At 42.2% G+C, this 22,046-nt stretch overlaps 1 pseudogene; it reads right to left on the bottom strand.

Annotated features, from left to right (window-relative positions):
• Positions 1 to 12,445: 12,445 nt before the first annotated feature.
• LOC613299 (intelectin-1-like) lies at positions 12,446 to 21,405 on the bottom strand (annotated as a pseudogene).
• Between the last annotated feature and the right edge of the window lie 641 nt (positions 21,406 to 22,046).

Genomic DNA, 22,046 nt, shown 5'->3' with positions numbered 1-22,046 from the left:
TAAGAACCCAATCTTCAGTACCCATTTTTACTTGGGAGCGAGATTAGTGGCTTGACTGCACTCTCCCCCTTTGGACTCTCCTTTTTCTCCACCTGCTTGCCTGTGTCTCCTCCCTAACCCCTCTCTGCTCTACCCAACTCTGTGATTTTCTGTGTGTTCCAGATGGTGAAGAACACTTAGGGAACTGATTACTGGCTGGATCTGTCTCTCTCCTTTTCATTCCCCCCTTTTATCCTCCTGGCCACCTCTGTCTCCTTCCTCCCTCTTCTCTTCTTTGTATAACTCCTTGAACATCTCTGAGCAGTCCAGACTGTGGAGCTCACATAAGGAAGTGATTACTGGCTAGCTTGCTCTCTCCTCTTTTGATTCCACCTCATCTCATCCTGGTCACCTCTATCTCCCTCCCTCCCTCTCCATGTAACTCTGTGAACCACTCTGGGTGTCCCTCACTGTGGAGAAACTTTTCATCTTTAACCTAGATGTTTTATCAGTGGTGCTGTATAGATGGAGAAGTCTTGAGGCTACTGTAAAAATAAGATTGAAAACCAGAAGCAGGAGGCTTAAGTCCAAATCCTGAGAACACCAGAGACCTCCTGACTCCAGGGAACATTAATCGATAGAAGCTCATCAAATGCCTCCATACCTACACTGAAACCAAGCACCACCCAAGGGCCAACAAGTTCCAGAGCAAGACATACCATGCAAATTCTCCAGCAACACAGGAACATAGCCCTGAGCTTCAATATACAGGCTGCCCAAAGTCACTCCAAACCCACTGACATCTCATAACTCATTACTGGACACTTCATTGCACTCCAGAGAGAAGAAATCCAGCTCCACCCAGCAGAACACCAACACAAGCCTCCCTAACCAGGAAACTTGACAAGCCACCCATCCAACCCCAACCACAGTGAGGAAACGCCACAATAAAGAGAACTCCACGACGGCCAGAATACAGAAAGGCCACTCCAAAGACAGCAATATAAACAAGATGAAGAGATAGAAGAATACCCAGCAGGTAAAGGAATAGGATAAATGCCCACCCAACCAAACAAAAGAGGAAGAGATAGGGAATCTACCTGATAAAGAATCCCGAATAATGATAGTGAAAATGATCCAAAATCTTGAAAAAAAAAAAAAAATGGAATCACAGTTAAATAGCCTGGAGACAAGGATTGAGAAGATGCAAGAAATAAACCTTTCTTGGGTTTAACGAGGACCTAGAAGAAATTTAAAAAAAGAGTCAATATATAATAAATAAAGCAGTAAACGATATCAGAAACACTCTGGAGGGAACAAATAGTAGATTAATGGAGGCAGAAGATAGGATTAGTGAAGTAGAAGATAGAATGGTAGAAATAAATGAATCAGAGAGGAAAAAAGAAAAATGAATTAAAAGAAATGAGGACAATTTCAGAGACCTCTGGGACAATGTTAAATTCCCCAACATTTGAATCATAGGAGTCCCAGAAGAAGAAGACAAAAAGAAAGACCATGAGAAAATACTTGAGGAGATAATAGTTGAAAACTTCCCTAAAATGGGGAAGGAAATAATCACCCAAGTCCCAGAAACCCAGAAAGTCCCAAACAGGATAAACCCAAGGCGAAACACCCCAAGACACATATCAATCAAATTAACAAAGATCAAACACAAAGAACAAATATTAAAAGCAGCAAGTGAAAAACAACAAATAACACACAAGGGGATTCCCATAAAGATAACAGCTGATCTTTCAATAGAAAGTCTTCAGGCCAGGAGGGAATGGCAAGACATACTTAAAGTGATGAAAGAAAATAACCTACAGCCCAGATTACTGTACCCAGCAAGGATCTCATTCAAATATGAAGGAGAAATCAAAAGCTTTACAGACAAGCAAAAGCTGAGAGAATTCAGCACTACCAAACCAGCTCTCCAACAAATGCTAAAGGATCTTCTCTAGACAGGAAACACAGAAAGGGTGTATAAACTCGAACCCAAAACAATAAAGGAAATGGCAATGGGATCATAGTTATCAATAATTACCTTAAACGTAAATGGGTTGAATGCCCCAACCAAAACACAAAGACTGGCTGAATGGATACAAAAACAAGACCCTATATATGTTGTCTACAAGAGACCCACCTCAAAACAAGGGACACATAGAGACTGAAGGTGAAGGGCTGGAAAAAGATATACCACTCAAATAAAGACCAAAATAAAACAGGAGTAGCAATACTCATATCAGGTAAAATAGACTTTAAAACAAAGGCTGTGAAAAGAGACAAAGGAGGACACTACATAATGATCAAAGGATCAATCCAAGAAGAAGATATAACAATTATAAATATATATGCACCCAACATAGGAGTACCACAATATGTAAGACAAATGCTAACAAGTATGAAAGGGGAAATTAACAATAACACAATAATAGTGGGAGACTTTAATACCCCACTCACACCTATGGATAGATCAACTAAACAGAAAATTAACAAGGAAACACAAACTTTAAATGATACAATATACCAGTTAGACCTAATTGATATCTATAGGACATTTCATCCCAAAACAATGAATTTCACCTTTTTCTCAAGCGCACACGGAATCTTCTCCAGGATAGATCACATCCTGGGCCATAAATCTAACCTTGGCAAATTCAAAAAAATTGAAATCATTCCAAGCATCTTCTCTGACCACAATGCAGTAAGATTAGATCTCAATTACAGGAGAAAAACTATTAAAAATTCCAACATATGGAGGCTGAACAACATGCTGCTGAATAACCAACAAATCACAGAGGAAATAAAAAAAGAAATCAAAATTTGCATAGAAACGAATGAAAATGAAAACACAACCACCCAAAACCTGTGGGACACTGTAAAAGCAGTGCTAAGGGGAAAGTTCATAGCAATACAGGCATACCTCAAGAAACAAGAAAAAAGTCAAATAAATAACCTAACTCTACACCTAAAGCAACTAGAAAAGGAAGAAATTAAGAACACCAGGGTTAGTAGAAGGAAAGAAATCTTAAAAATTAGGGCAGAAATAAATGCAAAAGAAACAAAAGAGACCATAGCAAAAATCAACAAAGCCAAAAGCTGGTTCTTTGAAAGGATAAATAAAATGGACAAACCATTAGCCAGACTCATCAAGAAACAAAGAGAGAAAAATCAAATCAATAAAATTAGAAATGAAAATGGAGAGATCACAACAGACAACACAGAAATACAAAGGATCATAAGAGACTACTATCAGCAATTATATGCAATAAAATGGACAGCGTGGAAGAAATGGACAAATTCTTAGAAAAGTACAACTTTCCAAAACTGGACGAGGAAGAAATAGAAAATCTTAATAGACCCATCACAGGCATGTAAATTGAAACTGTAATCAGAAATCTTGCAGAAAACAAAAGCCCAGGTTTAGACGGCTTCACAGCTGAATTCTACCAAAAATTTAGAGAAGAGCTGACACCTATCCTACTCAAACTCTTCCAGAAAATTGCAGAGGAAGGTAAACTTCCAAACTCATTCTATGAGGCCACCATCACCCTAATACCAAAACCTGACAAAGACCCCACAAAAAAAGAAAACTACAGGCCAATATCACTAATGAACATAGATGCAAAAATCCTTAACAAAATTCTAGCAATCAGAATCCAACAACACATTAAAAAGATCATACACCATGACCAAGTCGGCTTTATCCCAGGGATTCAAGGATTCTTAAATATCCGCAAATCAATCAATGTAATACACCACATTAACAGATTGAAAAATAAAAACCATATGATTATCTCAATAGACGCAGAGAAAGCCTTTGACAAAATTCAACACCCATTTATGATAAAAACTCTCCAGAAAGCAGGAATAGAAGGAACATACCTCGACATAATAAAAGCTATATATGACAAACCCACAGCAAACATTATCCTCAATGGTGAAAAATTGAAAGCATTTCCTCTAAAGTCAGGAACAAGACAAGGGTGCCCACTTTCACCATTACTATTCAACATAGTTTTGGAAGTTTTGGCCACAGCAATCAGAGCAGAAAAAGAAATAAAAGGAATCCAAACTGGAAAAGAAGAAGTAAAACTCTCATTGTTTGCAGATGACATGATCATCTACATAGAAAACCCTAAAGACTCCACCAGAAAATTACTAGAATTAATCAATGAATATAGTAAAGTTGCAGGATATAAAATCAACACACAGAAATCCCTTGCATTCCTATACACTAATAATGAGAAAATAGAAAAAGAAATTAAGGAATCAATTCCATTCACCATTGCAACAAAAAGAATAAAATACTTAGGAATATATCTACCTAAAGAAACTAAAGACCTATATATAGAAAACTATAAAACACTGGTGAAAGAAATCAAAGAGGACACTAATAGATGGAGAAATATACCATGTTCATGGATTGGAAGAATCAATATAGTGAAGATGGGTATACTACCCAAAGCAATTTATAGATTCAGTGCAATCCCTATCAAGCTACCAACAGTATTTTTCACAGAGCTAGAACAAATAATTTCACAATTTGTATGGAAATACAAAAAACCTCGAATAGCCAAAGCTATCTTGAGAAAGAAGAATGGAACTGGAAGAATCAACCTGCCTGACTTCAGGCTCTACTACAAAGCCACAGTCATCAAGACAGTATGGTACTGGCACAAAGACAGAAATATAGATCAATGGAACAAAATAGAAAGCCCAGAGATAAATCCAAGCACATATGGACACCTTATCTTTAACAAAGGAGGCAAGAATATACAATGGATTAAAGACAATCCCTTTAACAAGTGGTGCTGGGAAAACTGGTCAACCACTTGTCAAAGAATGACACTAGAGCACTTTCTAACACCATACACAAAAATAAACTCAAAATGGATTAAAGATCTAAATGTAAGACCAGATACTATAAAACTCCTAGAGGAGAACATAGGCAAAACACTCTCTGACATACATCACAGCAGGATCCTCTATGACCCACCTCCCAGAATATTGGAAATAAAAGCAAAGATAAACAAATGGGACCTGATTAAACTTAAAAGCTTCTTCACAACAAAGGAAATTATAAGCAAGGTGTAAAGACAGCCTTCAGAATGGGAGAAAATAATAGCAAATGAAGCAACTGACAAACAACTAATTTCAAAAATATACAAGCAACTCCTGCAGCTCAATTCCAGAAAAATAAATGACCCAATCAAAAAATGGGCCAAAAAACTAAACAGACAGTTCTCCAAAGAAGACATACAGATGGCTAACAAACACATGAAAAGATGCTCAACATCACTCATAATCAGAGAAATGCAAATCAAAACCAATATGAAGTACCATTTCATGCCAGTCAGAATGGCTGTGATCCAAAAGTCTACAAGCAATAAATGCTGGAGAGGATGTGGAGAAAAGGGAACCCTCTTACACTGTTGGTGGGAATGCAAACTAGTACAGCCACTATGGAGAACAGTGTGGAGATTCCTTAGAAAACTGGAAATAGAACTGTCATATGACCCAGCAATCCCACTGCTGGGCATACACACCGAGGAAACCAGAATTGAAAGAGACACGTGTACCCCAATGTTCATCGCAGCACTGTTTATAATAGCCAGGACATGGAAGCAACCTGGATGTCCATCAGCAGATGAATGGACAAGAAAGCTGTGGTACATACACACAATGGAGTATTACTCAGCCATTAAAAAGAATACATTTGAATCAGTTCTAATGAGGTGGATGAAACCGGAACCTATTATATGGAGTGAAGTAAGCCAGAAAAAAAAAAATCAATACAGTATACTAACGCATATATATGGAATTTAGAAAGATGGTAACGATAACCCTGTATGTGAGAAAGCAAAAGAGACACAGATGTATAGAACAGTCTTTTGAACTCTGTGAGAGAGGGCAAGAGTGGGATGATTTGGGAGAGTGCCATTGAAACATATATAATATCATATGTGAAACAAATCGCCAGTCCAGGTTCAATGCATGATACAGGATGCTCGGGGCTGGTGCACTGGGATGACCCAAAGGGATGGTATGGGGAGGGAGGTGGGAAGGGGGTTCAGGATGGGGAACAAGTGTACACCCGTGGTGGATTCATGTCGATATATGGCAAAACCAATACAATATTGTAAAGTAATTCGACTCCAATTAAAATAAATAATTTTTTTTTAAAGGGCTACATGTGAAGATAAGTCAGTACAAACCAATCTGATGATTTAAGCTTATTCTATCATTTCTCTCCCAGCGGCACTCTTCTGTTCTCAGATTCTTCCTTCAGCTATAATAGAGTTGATCAGTTCCTCCACAGTGATACCACATACCTAATACATAATAACTTTATTATACTGTTGATCACATCTCAAGCCATAAGTGAAAATGAGCTTTTTGTTGTTGTTGTCATTGTCATTAAGCTAACACTTTCTGTCTTTGTAGGTTCGAAGTACAATACAAAATATTAGATAGATAAAGGAAAATAAAACACGGTCCAAGAAGAAAACCTCCAAAGAAAAGTTATGCTTCTTGTAATACATTCTTTTATTCCTTCTAAGACATATTTTTTCATATTTAACATATTTAATTTCACTGTGCATCTCATCATATGTGGTATGAAATTTACGAACAACCTACAGTCGATAGCACATAAACATCTGGGGAAATGGTACTAGTAACTTTAGGGACATCACCCCTTCTAACCACCTTCATCCAGTCACAGCCAGTGACCTACCTCCTACTTCCTCTGAAATCTGTATCCCACATCACTACCCTCAAGTCTTACTGCCCCTGACACTTAATTAGGTCAGGTCTAGATCAGCTATGAGGCTTTCAACTGAGACTAATACTAAACCCACCTCAAACTGGCTTAAGCAAAGAGTAAATACATCACCTCATGAAACAGGAAATTTAGAGGCAAGGCAGTTTCTGGCTTGATTGACTCAGCACCAGCTCAGTGTCTTCAAGGACCTGGGCACTTTCAGCCTCTCTGACTTGGCTCATCCTCTGGCTGAGGATAAAATGTCCTCTGGTGTTCTAAGCAGCATGTGTGCAATAGTTTTATGGGTCTACCATAACAGAATACCACAGAAAGGTGGGGACAGGGAGCCTAAACAGCAGTGTATTTTCTCAGTTCTAGAAGGTTCAAATCCAAGGTCAAATGTTGACAGCGCTAATTTCTTCAGAGGCCTCTTTCTTGGCTTGCAGATGGCCACCTTCTCTCTGTGTCCTCACAGGATCTTTCATCTGTGCATGAATCCCTAGTGATCTATGTGTCATCAAAATGCTTCCTCTTACAAGGATATGAATGAGAGTGGATTGGATCCTCACTTTAACTTCATAACCTCTTTAAAGGCCTGATCCCCAAATGCAGTCATGTTCTGAGGTACTCATAGTTAGGGCTCTGGCATGAATTTGGGGAGAACACAGTTCAACCCATAATAATCTATATTATTTTTATAATTTTTTTTTGAAGTATAGTTGATTTACAATGATGTGCCACTCTCTGTTGTGCAGCAAATTGACTTAGTTATACACATAGAGGCGATGTTTTAAATACTCTTTTCCATTGTGGTTTATCACAGGATATTGAATATAGTTTCCTATGTAGTGCCTTTTTTTTATCCATCCTATACATAACAGTTTAAAAATGCTAATCCCCAATTCCCAGCCCTTCCCTCCCCACACCTCTCCCCTTTGGCAAACACAGATCTGTTCTCTATGTCTGTGAGTCTGTTTCTGTTTTGTAAATATGTTCATTTATGCCATATTTTGCTTTTGAACTGTGGTATTGGAGAAGACTCTTGAGAGTCCCTTGGACTGCAAGGAGATCCAACCAGTCCATTCCAAAGGAGATCAGTCCTGGGTGTTCACTGGAAGGACTGATGCTAAAGCTGAAACTCCAATACTTTGGCCACCTCATGCGAAGTGTTGACTCATTGAAAAAGACTCTGATGCTGGGAGGTATTGGGGGCAGGAGGAGAAGGGGACAACAGAGGATGAGATGGCTGGATGGCATCACCGACTCGATGGACATGAGTTTGAGTGAACTCCAGGAGTTGGTGATGGACAGGAAGGCCTGGCGTGCTGCGGTTCATGGGGTTGCAAAGAGTCGGACACGACTGAGCGACTGAACTGAACTGAACTGGTGCCATATTTTAGACTCCATATGTAAGTGGTGTCATATAGTATTTGTCTTTCTCTGACTTACTTCACTTAGTATAATCATCTCTAGATGCTCCATGTTGCTGCAAATGACAGCATTTCGTTCTTTTTGTGGCTGAGTAGTATTCCATGGTGCATATGTACCTCATCTTCTTTATCTATTCACCTGTCCATGGACATTTAAGCTGCTTCCATGATCTGGCTATTGTGAATAGTGCTGCTGTGAGCACAAGGGTGCATTTTTTTTTTCAAATCAGTTTTGGATACATTTTTTGATTACTTACTTATTATTTAGCTTCCTCAGATCTTGGGCGCAGCAAGCAGAATCTTCATTGCATTATGAGGGATCTTTCATTGTGGCACACAGGGTCAGAAGTTGTGGCATGTGGGCTCTCTAGTCATGGCATGCAGGCCTAGTTGTTCTGTAGCATGTGAGAATCTTAGCTTCCTGACCAGGGATCAAGCCCACATCCAGTTCATTGCAAGGTGGATTCTTAACCACTGGACCACCAGAGAAGTCCCCAGGGATGCATGTATCCTTTTGAACTGTAGTTTTGTCCAGATATATACCCAGGAGTGGGCTTCTTGGATCATATGGTAATTCTATTTCTAGTTTTTTGAGAAACCTTCACACTGTTTTCCATCATGGCTGAACTAATATTTCCATCAACGGTTTAAGAGGGTTCCTTTTTCTCCACACAGTCTCCAGGATTTGTTGTTTGTAGACTTTTTAATGATGACTGGTGTGAGGTGGTACCTCACTGTAGTTTTAGTTGCATTTTTCTAATAATTCGTGATATTGAGCATCTCTCCATATACTACCTGGCCATCTGCATGTCTTCTTTGGAAAAATGTCTATTAAGATCTTCTGTCCATTTTTCTATCAGACAACCCGTAATAAACTATAAGACTAAGGAATATCCAGAGAAAAAACAGGGATCACTTCCTCTGGCTCTTTTGCAGAAGAAATGAAGTTTTTCTCAGAGGCCCCAGCACACTTTTCATCAGGTCTCATTGGGCAGAGACAGGACACACGCCTGCTCCTGAGCCAGTCTCTGGCCAGAAGGCTGGAACTACTTTGACTGCCTCAAACAAATCATCTGGACATTGGATGGCACTGTAGAACAAAGTCCTGCTGAGGTCTCCATTCCTGAAATGGCCTCCTGCCCCTTCCTAATCCTCACTGTGTTCAGTGTTGGCCCCTTCCAACCCCTTCCCCACATTGCTGCCAGTAAGGGTCCTTGTAAACCACAAGCTCCTCCACAGTCCTACTAAGAATACGCATGGCATCAGCTGGAGCACCAGGCTCAGCCTCCACGCCATGGAGTTGGATCAGTTATCAACTGTGGCACAAAAAGCCACTCTAAACCCAGGGGCTTAACACAGTGAGGACCCTTTCTTTTGCTCCTGAGTCTACAGTTCGAGCAGAGCTCAGTGGGGACAGCTTGTTTCTGCCACACATGGTGTCACTGGGACGTTTGAAGGCCTTCTCACTCCTTCTCTCTTCCCTCAGTGCCCTTCTTCCCCCAGCACCTCAACTGTGCCTTCTCTTTTCCTACTCTCCCTTCCTCTTCTCCTCCTTGCTTTCATGACCCCTTCTACCTTTTCCCTTTCCTCTTTCTCTGGCCCCCCTTGTCCCTATTTCTCATAAGCAATCAGTTGTCATCAATCATTCAGCGTCCCACCCTGGACAGTGCACCATGGGACCTGGGATAGATTTCAGATCAGGCCTCTGCCTCCTCCATATCTCTTCCAGAATTATTATAAAGAGACAGGTAGAGTGATCACAAATCACACAGCTTCTAGGTTTGTTTTTTCTCTCAATCTCTTCAATTTTTTCCCTAATCTTTATCTTCCTGAATTGGCAGCTCCTAACTCAAGTCTTAGTTAGCACTTTCATTTTTGCCTCAGGCTTTCCTGTATGGAGGACCCAGGCTAAGATAAATAGCACTAGAACTGGTTCTGGAAACAGGCTGTCAGGATGGGCTTTAGAGTCAAATGGCTCACAGATCTGATAGAAAGACTGACCGATTGCTGCTGGTCTCTGGGATTCTGTGAATGTTTGGTACTTGCCCTCTGTACCTTTCTCTTCCTCATTTTGTGCATTTTATGAGTTTTAGATCAATTTCTCTCACACTGAACTTCCCTGTGAACCAGAAGATAGGAATCGGGAGAGAAGTTAAGAGAGAAACGTAGACCCAGCAGGGAACATTAGAACACTGGCCATGAAGAAGGGATAGACAAAGTGAGGGATGTGTTAGGAGGTGGTGATTGTAGCCCCTGATCTTTCCACTACCGGACATCCTAAACTGGGGAGACAAGGAAAAGTTTGAGACTGGATTGTGTCTGGCAGCAAGCTGGAAGTGTTGAAATGTACAGAAGAGTTAGTAAGAATGTAAAAGAAGGATAAAAATTGATTCTGATATATTATTACTTTTTGTGAATTTAAATTCACCATCAATCACCAGTCCATAGAAAGATAATTCAAAATGTACCTTAGGCAAAAGAAAACAGATGTGTTTACAAAGAGAATAGTGGGGATAAAAGCCCTGACCCCTGTCACCCTTTCCAGCCCAACTTCTCTAAGTGAATTGTTTATGCTTTATTGTTAAAAAAAAAAATAACAAAAAGAATGTAAAAATTAGCACAAATACAGGAAAGGATATAAGGCATAAATATACAGTTTAGTGAATTACAAAAAAAGCAAAGACTTATGAAACTACCATCCTGCTTAAGAAACAAAAGGTTTCCAGAGCTCCAAAAATAGTACTTCCAGATAACAAACCCTTTCTAAGTCATACCTTGGAGCTGTTTTGCAGATACTGAAACTCCACCAGGTGGAAGAATTTAACTGTATGCCAACCACAAGCATATTGACCCCAGACCAGGTGGAACCAGAAGGTGGATGATGTTGATTCCCAGTAACTTCACCATCAACCAATTAGATGAAAGTCCACCCGCTGATCCTGCACCCTGCAACTCCCTTCCTCACCCTGTCTTTAAAAACTTTTCCCTGAAAGCCACTGGGGAACTCGGGCATTTTGTGGGCATTAGCTACCTAAACTCCTTGCTGAGCACGTGCAGTAAATGTTGTACTTTCCTTCACCCACCACAGCTCCATGTCAGCGGATTGGCTTCCCTGCACGTAGGCCAGCAGACTCAAGTTTGGTTTTATAACACCCTGACATGAGGAGAGAGAAAAAAGGCAAGAGGTGACAAAAAATGAGTAGAGAAAAAAAGAATAAAGGAGCAAAATGTGAAGTCAGGAATGTGCTAGTAAGGGACAAAGATTTACTAAGGAAGTGAAAGCAAAAGAAGATACTAGAAAAAAAGCAAATACAGGTGACTCTTGAACAATACAGATTTGATTTGTGTTGGTCAACTTAAATGCAGGTTTCCTTGACACAATACTACACCATCCATGACTCACTGAATCTGCAGCTGCTGACCACAAACTCAGAAACCGCAGATATGGAGGAACCATGGTACAGAGGGCCAAGTATGAGCTAACCAACTGTGCAGGGGGTTGGTGCCCACGGGTTGTTCAAGGGTTAACTATATATTAACAGTAGATGACCTAGTACCATACAAGCCAAGTTTAGGCAAGAACAACCACAGGGCTTTCACTTCACCCTCCAGCCAGGACAGCTGCTGTCCAAACCAAAAAAAGCCCCCAAAACTCAGCTGTGGCTGCAGTTGTCCCCTCAGAAGGATTCAAGGGGCAGACTTGTAGGACTCAGCCTTTCATACGGGGATCTGGCACTGTCTCCCAGTAGATTGGGTCAAAATTGAGTTGACTTGGAGGACTCCCAGCTACTTTTCAGTGAATGTCTTGGTATTGTGAGAACCCTCCCCAACACACAAACACTGCAACACATACTAGAATCATTGTAGGGACACTGTCCTGAGTGTCAAAGCTGGGGGAATAAAGGAAATGGATAGCTGTGACCTTAATCTCTCTTTTATTACTGAATCTAAGTAATCTATTATTCTTTAAGATGTTTATGTTGAGGACTTTACTTGATTAGCTAATAACAGTATGTTACAAAAAATTCATAAGAATCATTTTCCTCTGCCCATCAGCCTCATACTAGGGTCTCCAGAAATGGGCAAACTTGTGTTCAAGAACTTGGAGTTGTGACTTGAAGTTCCAAACTCAGAATGTTCAAAGAGGTATTCACCAGAATGAGAGGTATTGTTTCAAAACATCCCTTCAGGTCTTCAGGTCCCGGCCAATTTGTAAATAGAGTCAAAGAAATTCAAAACCACAAAATGCACAAAGTGATATAATTTATTCCCCTCCCCTCCTTGTTAACATTCTATTTTTCCATCTCTGAGGGTCTGGGCTTAGGAGCTGGCTTCTGTGTCTCACACCACACAGCTCTCAGCAGTAGAACAGGAGCACTGCTGCCTCAGTGATCTCCCGGCTGGAGCTGTAACCCCAGTGAGCTCCATATCCATTCCAGTCAAAGGAGGAGAAATCCCCACACTGCAAGGGACTGCTCTCTGGGAAGAATCCTCCCCCACCGACGCAGTGCTGGGGGGCAGGGAGTAGACACAGTGAGGGGTTGCCTGTGGACACACCAGTGAGCTCTTAATGGTCAAATCCCCTGTAATTTCGGTCCTTCTCCTACTTGGCCTTGACTCCTCCCCTGCACAGAACTAACTCTCCAGTGGACTCTGAAATCAAGTTCTCCTGAATTCCTTTTTACCTTCTTTCCCATTTATTCTCAGGCCCCTCAGCTCACCTCTTTTCCTTAATCATTCCCCCAATGCTATTCCTCACAGCTCTGTCCACTTCTCACTCTCCCAATGAGGTTCATCTTCTCCCCTGACTTTTGCTAACACCAGCATAATCATACATTGTCATGATGCTCCTAAATTTCAGAGGGCAGCCAGTTATTTTCTGCATTTGAAACCCCATATCCAACTGTCACATGGATGTCTCCACCCACATATCTTTAGATCTAAAACTCCACTTGAGCAAAACAAAATAATTATCTCTTGCTGTCCTTGAATCTATTCCTCTCTCATCACACATCTTAACTGATAGCATCCAGTCACCCAAAACAAAACCCTGAAGTCTGTTTGGTCTTCATCACTTGCCATCTCCCATATTCGTTTAATCATCAAGAACGGTTGATTCTACCATCTATCCACCCATCCTTACTCTTTCAGCTTTATCAACAACACCCTAGCTCAAGTCCTCGGTGTCTCACATCTGCACCTTTACACCTGCCTCATGGACTCATTGACTCTTATTTCCCTGCTCTTGAATCCATGTCTCCCCCTCCTTGCTAAACCAAAGTGATCAGGTCACTAATCTGGTCAAACTCCTCTGATGTGTCCCGTCACCTATAACATAAACTCTATGTCCTGAACATAATGCAAAAGCCCCTCCTTGCCCTACTTCCTGCAAGTATTTTCAGCTCTTGATTCTACACCATGTGCATACCATGATACAATTTACACAACAGCTCACTGCCCCCTCAACACACCATGGTATCAAATCCCAGTGATTTTGAACATGTTAGTCATTCATCCTCAAAGGACACTATTTGCCCCTTGTTGCCTGTTGAACTCTACACACATCTTTTGATATTCACCAAAAATGTCACCTTCCTGCAGAATCAACTATGTGTCATTAGTAGAGGTAGAAGCTCCTGTATTGTGTCCCCAGGGCCCTTTGTTTATGTTGCTATCTCAGGCGATACCACATGAGATTGCAATTGTGCGTTTACAAATCCTAACCACTTGAGTTCCTTAAGATGACTCTGTCAGCTTACAGTTCTAATACCCAGCACTTTGTAGGTACCCTCCCATGTATTTTTGAGTCAGTACATACAGGGGTAAATGCAAATGGGAACTTATGAACAGAATAAGGATTCACGGAATCCACAGTAGCGGAGGACACACCCAACACCACTCCCAGGACCGACACACACATGATCCTCCAGACCAGAATCTAGGGGCCATGTCATGAGGGCACAGCTGCCTCTTTTTGACTGACACATGGACAAACTGATCATTGCAGCAGGAAGTGAAGATGTCCTTAACTTCAGGGTCGCATTTCTCAGCCTGACAGGTGTGGAAGGAAACATTGTGAGTGAGCATGCTCGTCCTTAGAGCTCTGACTCCCTTTTCCTCCTGCCCCTCCAGTCACAAAACGTCCCTCAGAGACACTCTCCAGCTGGCACACCTCTGCTGCTCACTTCTACAAGACGGAAGATACAACAAAAACATAAAGATTCTCGAAGTTAATAAGAATACTAGATAATATTTTTGTGATCTCAATATATGAAAATACTACTTAAACACAGCATAAAAGTACTAATAATACATGAGAATATAGATAAATTGTACTTTGATGAAGTAAATTATGTCTAATGGTTAAAGGTACAAACTATCACTTATAAATTCAGTTCCTGGGGATGTAATATACAGTATGCTTCCTATAGTCATAATATTATGGTGTACATTGAAAAATTATAAAAGGGTAGATGTTAAAAGTTTTCCTCAGAAGAAAAAAGAATTTGTAGCTATGTGTGGTAGTAGATGTTGACTAGACTTATTCTGATGATCATTTCACAATACATAAAAATATAAAATCATTATGGTACACACCTGAAACTAACATGATATTACATATTGATTACATTTCAAGTAGAAATAATAGTAACAATTTTAAAATTATGTCCACAAAATACCAGCAAAAGAAGAAAAATGCAAGCTACAGAGACATACACCAATATACCCCATAAGGGGTTGTGCACACAAGCACACACACAAGCCATGATTCTTCCCAAAACTCACGTGCTCAGTGTTACAGCCAGTAACTCTCATCCCAGTACACAGGGCATGGGCTGCTCTCTCATTGTTAAACACCCTGAACTGGATAAATCCTGCAACAAATTCTCCTGGAAAAGAAGAGGCAGAGAAAGGGTCAAGGATTCAAAGGATGAACTGAAAACAGCTTCCTTTTGACCAGCCCAAGGATTCCATAAATCAACAGGTCAGGTTACAGCCTAGCACTCCAAGCTGCAGGGATGAAACCCAGTGCACCCTGGCTCTGAACTTCACTGGAAGAGACCTTCCCTCCATCTGGAGTAACAGGACCAAGGCTCGTGTTCACAAGAGTCACTTGTCTGCCTAAAGCTCATAGGTGAAATTAATAATCCACTGAGAGATCAGCAAGAAGACCTTCAGAGGTCCAGCAGGAATAAGCAATTATAAGAAGTGGCCATATGTTTCTGCTAGCACACTTCTCATCCAATTACCATGACGTTAACATAAAATGACTCATTTTCCCACCAAAAACTTAAGTCTGTGGCTTCTTTAAAATAATAGCTATCCATCATTTGTTGTTCAGTCACTAAATCACGTTGGACTCTTTGCAACCCAATAGGCTGCAGCACACCAAGCTTCCCTGTCCTTCGCCATCTCCCGGAGTTTGCTCAAACTCGTATCCATTGAGTAGATGGTGCCATCCAACCATCTCATCCTCTGTCATCCCCTTCTCTTCTTGCTCTCAATCCTTCCCCAGATCAGAGTTTTTTCCAATGAGTCAGCTCTTCCCATCAAATGACCAAATTGTTGGAACTTCAGCTTCAGCATCAGCCTTTCCAATGAACATTCAGGGCCAATTTCCTTTAGGATTCATTGGTTTGATCTCCTTGCTGCCCAAGGGACTTTCAAGAGTCTTCTCCAACACCACAGTGCAAAAGCATCAATTTTTAGCACTCAGTCTTCTTTATGGTCCAACTCTCACAACCATACATGACTACTGGGAAAACTAGAGCTTTGCTTGTACAGATCTTTGTCTGAAAAGTGATGTCTCTGCTTTTTAATACACTATCTAGGTTTGTCATAGTTTTCCTTCTTCCAAGGAGCAAGCGTCTTTTAATTTCATGGCTGCAGTCACTGTCTGCAGTGATACGGGAGCCCAAGAAAATAAAGTCTGTCACTCTTTCCACTTTTTCTCCTTCTATTTCCCATGAAGTAATAGGACAGAATGCCATAATCTTAGTTTTTTGAATGCTGAGCTTTAAGCCAGCTTTTTTACTCTCCTCTTTCACCTTCATCAAAAGGTTCTTTAGTTCCTCTTCACTTTATGCCATTAAAGTGCTATCATCGACATAACTGAGGTTGTTGATAATTCTCCAGGTAATCTTGATTTCAGCTTGTTGATTCATCCAGCTTGGCATTTCACATGATGCACCCTACATAAAAGTTAAATAAGCAGGGTGACAATATATATCCTTGACCTACTCCTTTCCCAATTTTGAACCAGGCTGTTGTTCCATGTCTGGTTCTAACTGTCACTTCTTGATCTACATACGGATTTCTCAGAAGACAGGTAAGGTGATTTGGTGTTCCCATCTTTGTAAATATTTTCCACGGGTTTCTGTGATCCACAAAAAGGCTTTAGCATAGTCGATGAAGCAGAAGTAGATGTTTTTCTGGAATTGCATTACTTTTTTTATGATGCAGTGGCTGTTGGCAGTTTGATCTCTGGTTCCTCTGCCTTTTCTAAATCTAGTTTGTATACCTGGAAGTTCTTGGTTCAAGTACTATTGAAGCCTAGCTTGAAGGATTTTGAGCATTACCTTGCTAGCATGTGAAATGAGCACAATTGGGCAGTAACTTGAATATTTTTGGCATTGCCTTTCTTTGGGATTGGAATGAAAATTGACCATTTCCAGTCCCATGGCCAATGTTGAGATATTCAAATTTGCTGGCATATTGAGTGCAGCACTTTAACAGCATCATCGTTTAAGATTTCAAACAGCTCAGCTGGAATTCTAGCACCTCCACTAGCTTTCTATATAGTAATGCTTCCTAAGACCTACTTAACTTTGTACTCTATGATTTCTGCCTCTAGGTGAGTGATGACACCATCATGGTTTTCCAGATCACTTAGACCTTTTTAATATAGTTTTTCTATGTATTCTTGCCACCCCTTCTTAATCTCTTCTCTTTTTATTAGGTCCTTGTTGTTTCCATCCTTTATTGTGCCCATCTTTGCATGAAATGTTTCCTTGAAGAGACCTCTAATCTTTTCCATTCTATTGGTTTTCTCTATTTCTTTGCATTGTTCCCTTAAGAAGGCTTTCTTATCTCTTCTTACTATTCTTTGTTCCTCTGCATTCAGTTGGGTATATTGTTCCCTTTCTCCTTTGCCTTTCGCTTCTCTTTGTTTCTCAGCTATTTTCTAAACTCTATTTTCTAAACAAAAATATTCAAATTACTGCACAATTGTACTCATTTCACATGCTAGCAAGGTAATGCTTAACATCCTTCAAGCTAGGCTTCATCAGTACATGAACCGAGAACTTCCAGATATACAAGCTGGATTTAGAAAAGGCCTCCTCAAACAACCATTTTGCCTTCTTGCATTTTTTTTTCTTTGAGATGATTTTGGTCACCACCTTTGGTACAATGTTATGAGCATCTGTCCATAGTTCTTTAGGCACTCTGTCTACCAGATCTAATCCCTTGAATCTATTTGTAACTTCCACTGTATAATCATAAGGAATTTTATTTAAATCATTCCTGAATGTCTTGATGTTTTTTCCCTACTTTCTTCAATTTAAGCCTTAAGTTTACAATAAGGAGATCATGATCTGACCCACTGTCAGCTCTAGGTCTTCTTTTTGCTGACTGTATAGAGCTTCTCCATCTTTGGCTGCAGAGAACATAATCTGATTTTGGTATTGATAAGCTGGTGATACCCATGTGCAGAGTTGTGTTCTGTGTCATTGGAAGAGGGTGTTTGCTATGACCAGTGTGTTCTTTTGGCAAAACTCTGTTAGCTTTTTCCCTGCTTCATTCTGTACTCCAAGGCCAAACTTGCCTGTTACTCCAGTTATCTCTTGACTTCCTACTGTTGCATTCCAATGCCCATGATGAAAAGTACATCTTTTTTGGTGTTAGTTCTAGAAGGTCTTGTAGGTCTTCATGGAACTGGTCAACTTCAGCTTCTCTATTCTATTCATCATTACAAAAACAAATTTTTCACACCACTTTGCTATTTGTTTTTGCCTCTGAACTTTAACTTACCTCTTTCCTTAACTATTGTAAGAGTCATAAAGGGTATTGGTTAAGAAGACTGAGCTTGTATCCTCTGCAATGGAGAAGAGTAATACTAACTTCATTCTTTTCTCATGATGATAAAATAACACAAAATCATGTTAAGTTCCTATATTACACCATGGTACACTGTATGTGTTCAATACATGCTAGCAATCATTAACTGTTGCTAGTTACACTTACCCTAAGAGAGCTGGGAAGAGCTGATGACTGGGCTTGGGAAAGAAGTACTCACGCTGACCATCTGGTGAGTAATAAGATGCAGTTTTCTCAGCATCACCAAAGTCATAGTCAACGGAATGGCTGGGCCATTGTCAGTCCAGCACTTCTCTGCTCCGTATTTCACTGGGTATTTCTACAGAGACCAAAATACAGATTGTGTGAGGACAAGCAGGAGATGTAATGCCCTCAGGTGTCATTTTCAGATCAGCCTTAAAATACTAATTCCTCCCCACCCGCCCACCATGATAACTGTGTCCAACAACCTCAAGTCCCTCTCTCTTCCGCCATATGCTTCTTCCCTTGCTTGGCTCAGAACTCCCAAGAGAGATAGACCGTGAGTTCACTTGACCCAGAGCTGGAATAAAGAGCCAAGAACAAGCACCTGCTAGGGATATGGGACCCAGACCAGATTAATTCTCACCAAAAACTCCTGGCTCTCAGCTCACCAAAAGAAGTGCCCCCACCCCCAGCCAGCAGCGCCAGGTACCTGGTAGAGTCCAAATAGATTGTACCCCAGTCTCCAGAGGAAGCCAGTCTTAGTGTGGTACCTCAGCAGGGAGCTGTTCCTCCAGTGCTGCAGGGGGGACTTGTTGGGCACATGCCAGATGCCCAGGTCCTGGGCCTGGATGTCGTAGTAACCAGGGTTCTGCAGAGGGACACACACTCAGTGTGACCAGCCCAGGAGGTGCCACCAGCCAAAGACCCACACACACAGCCCTCACTTGAGCTGAGAGCTCAGGGCTCCAGGAGGCCAGGTGCTCAGCATGCTCAGACTCCCACCCTTCCAGAAGATGATGAGGCCCCACCACCCAAACAGCCTTGGTGGGAAGAAGCTGTGATTCAAGACATGGACTTCTGTCTTTTTCCTTCTCCAGCCCCACCTCCACATCCCCATCTCCCACCCTCCCTTCCACATGCTCTGCTCCAGCCACACCCCGCTACCACCCTTTCCCACCTGGAAATTCAGTGCCACCCACCTTGTAGTCATCGCTGGTGGCAGCCTCTGCAGACCCAAATGTGTTGTAATTGGCCCAGTTGCCGTCACCCTCTGGGTAGTCAGCCCTGTTGCTCTGCTGACTGGACCAGCGATCGCCCACCGTGCATTTCCCAAGCATGCGGTTCTCATGGACACTGGCCACCAGGGTCCAGCCGCCACCCCCAGAGGTCATGTCACAGAAGGTCTGGTAGATGACACCATTCTCAGTGCGGAGGTGATACAGGCCATCTGCAGAGGGAACGAGCCCAGAGACCCCCTTTCTGAGACCACAGGGTCCATCTTAGGCCTCACAATCAGAAAGGCTCTGGGAAGTCAGAAATGTATCCTGAAGGCTCTCACACATACCTGCTTATTAGAGGACAATTCTCTATGGGTCATCTAAGAGCAGAAACACTGACTGCCTTTGTTCAAAGGCACCTTTTCAAAGATTTTGTAGAGCAAATATCCAAGAAGACAGAGATGGTATCTCCCTCTGGATAGAGCCTCCTTCTGACCACTCAAGGCCTGATAATAGTGCCCAACCACATCTCAAGTCTACATCAGGATGTGGCCTCTGCAACTCAGAGCAAAGGAGAGGCATGGTCACTGCCAATTTTATGAGATTCAAATTCCTTAAGTGTAGAGTTCCTTTCCTAGACCTAGCCCTAAAGGAGAATAAACTCTCTGATATGAATTTTGTAGTTTCTTTACCAACCCTATCTGTCAACCTCCTTGGAAAACCCACTACATGTACAGATGTCTCCCGTAACATGATCCAAACCCTCAAAATTCCCATTGGAAATCTCCTTGGCTGGACGCTGGAGTCAGATCAGACAGGAGTGGTGAGCACAGCCCTCCTGATCTCCATAACTGGGATCTGCTTAGCTAAAAAGTAACTGAAAGGAGAGGGTACTGGGTTGGTTTATTACTCACCATCTGCCTCACTACAACTTTCTTTGATTTCCTTGCAGCTTCTGGGAAGGAAAGACAGGTAAGGAGCACATTTTTCATCCTCCCAGAACTTCTCAACAGAAGGGATCATTGCTAGAGGATGGGAGAATAATTCTCATTAATATTCAGATGCTACTCACACGCTACTCACACTAGCTTTCCAGGCCATCAACTCTCAGCCCCTTCTTACTTTACCATTTTATCACTGGACTGTGAGGCCCCAGAGGTCAGGATTCTCACAGCTAAGAATACCTGACCACAATCTTCTACAGGCTTAACACTTGCATTCTTTTGCTCAACTGTTTAAAAATGAAAACTATCATAGTGCCTGCTACAAGGAAGGGAATTGGGAGGATGAAGACTAGACTAAGTTGTTCCCTGGACACAGCCCTGAATACCATCTCCTTCTGGAAACCCCAAGGCCAAGGCCATAGGAGCAGGAGCCACTAGAAGGAACCACAGTCTTCACCACCATGGCTCCCCTTAGCCCCCTCAGCCAAATGCAGAGGCACAGATGGAGCCCCAGGACAGGCCTTAGCTTCAGACCAAACATCCAGAGAGACCAGCAATCAATACTCAGGCCACAGCTCAATTTGGCTGCAAAGTGTGGCTTCTCTGCATCTCCACGACTCCCGCTCTGGGCCAGGACCTCAGCATCCAGCCCAGCTCTATTCCCTCTGCTCCACTGTGCACCTGGGTGAGCTGATGAAGCGGCTGCTCCTGAGTGACCTACCTGCACCCCGCCCTCTGGCGGCCAGAGAGAGGAACAGCAGGAGGCAGAATCTGGCCCCTGGCCCCTAAGAAGAAAATGATGCACAACATCATTGGCCGATCCATCATTTTTCATCTCCCCATCCTTGCTGCCTGAACTTTATGAGTAAGGAAACCTCAAATGGGAAGTGATGGCCTCCTGGGCATTCTCAAACCTACTGGAATAACCCTTAAATCCTTAAGGGACCACAGGCTCCTTTCTCTGAAACTCCCCATTCCTGAGACCAAGACCAGACCTGAGCTGGCATTGTGGCGCCCCACACACTCGGGTCTTATTTCAGAGTCAGCACAGAAAGCTTCCCCACAGCACGGAGAGCTTCCTCCTTCCTTCCTCACAGATCCCGGAAACCGTGAGTTCCCTGCCAGGTGGAGTCTCAGAGCTACTGCCTCTGCAGAGAGTCCTGACATGAGTGAAGTGCTGAGCCTTGTGGAGAAAATAAAGCATGTGGGCCCAGCCCACTTTGGGCTGCAAGCCCCGCCCTCAAGCTTTCTTCCCTTGAAGGTTCCTGAGGCTCGGCCCCGGCAATGAGAAGGATTGTGTAACTGGAGGGGCAGGAGGCAGCACTCTTGGGCACACAGGGGACACTCACCATGAGGAGGGCGAGCCCTGCGGGGTCAGAGCACACACAGTGCTCCCTTCCGTAACAGACTCTCAGGATGGACGGGACCTCACGGTTCTCTCCTGCAGCCTGTCCTGCTCCCACATCAGTCAGGTGCCCGAGGACCTCACACACCTCCCTCAGGTCGTCATCCTTCCAGTCTCTCCCGAAACTTCTCCATGAAGCCTGCCCTGACACCCCCACCCCAGGCAAAGCTGATGGATACTCCCCTGGCCTAATAGGGACTTTGTCACTCTAATTATGACATGTGCCACACTGTCATGTCATTC

Source organism: Bos taurus, chromosome 3, assembly GCF_002263795.3.
Source record: "Bos taurus isolate L1 Dominette 01449 registration number 42190680 breed Hereford chromosome 3, ARS-UCD2.0, whole genome shotgun sequence".
In the NCBI taxonomy this organism is placed as follows: Eukaryota; Metazoa; Chordata; class Mammalia; order Artiodactyla; family Bovidae; genus Bos; species Bos taurus.
This window is presented reverse-complemented; position numbering and strand designations above follow the sequence as displayed.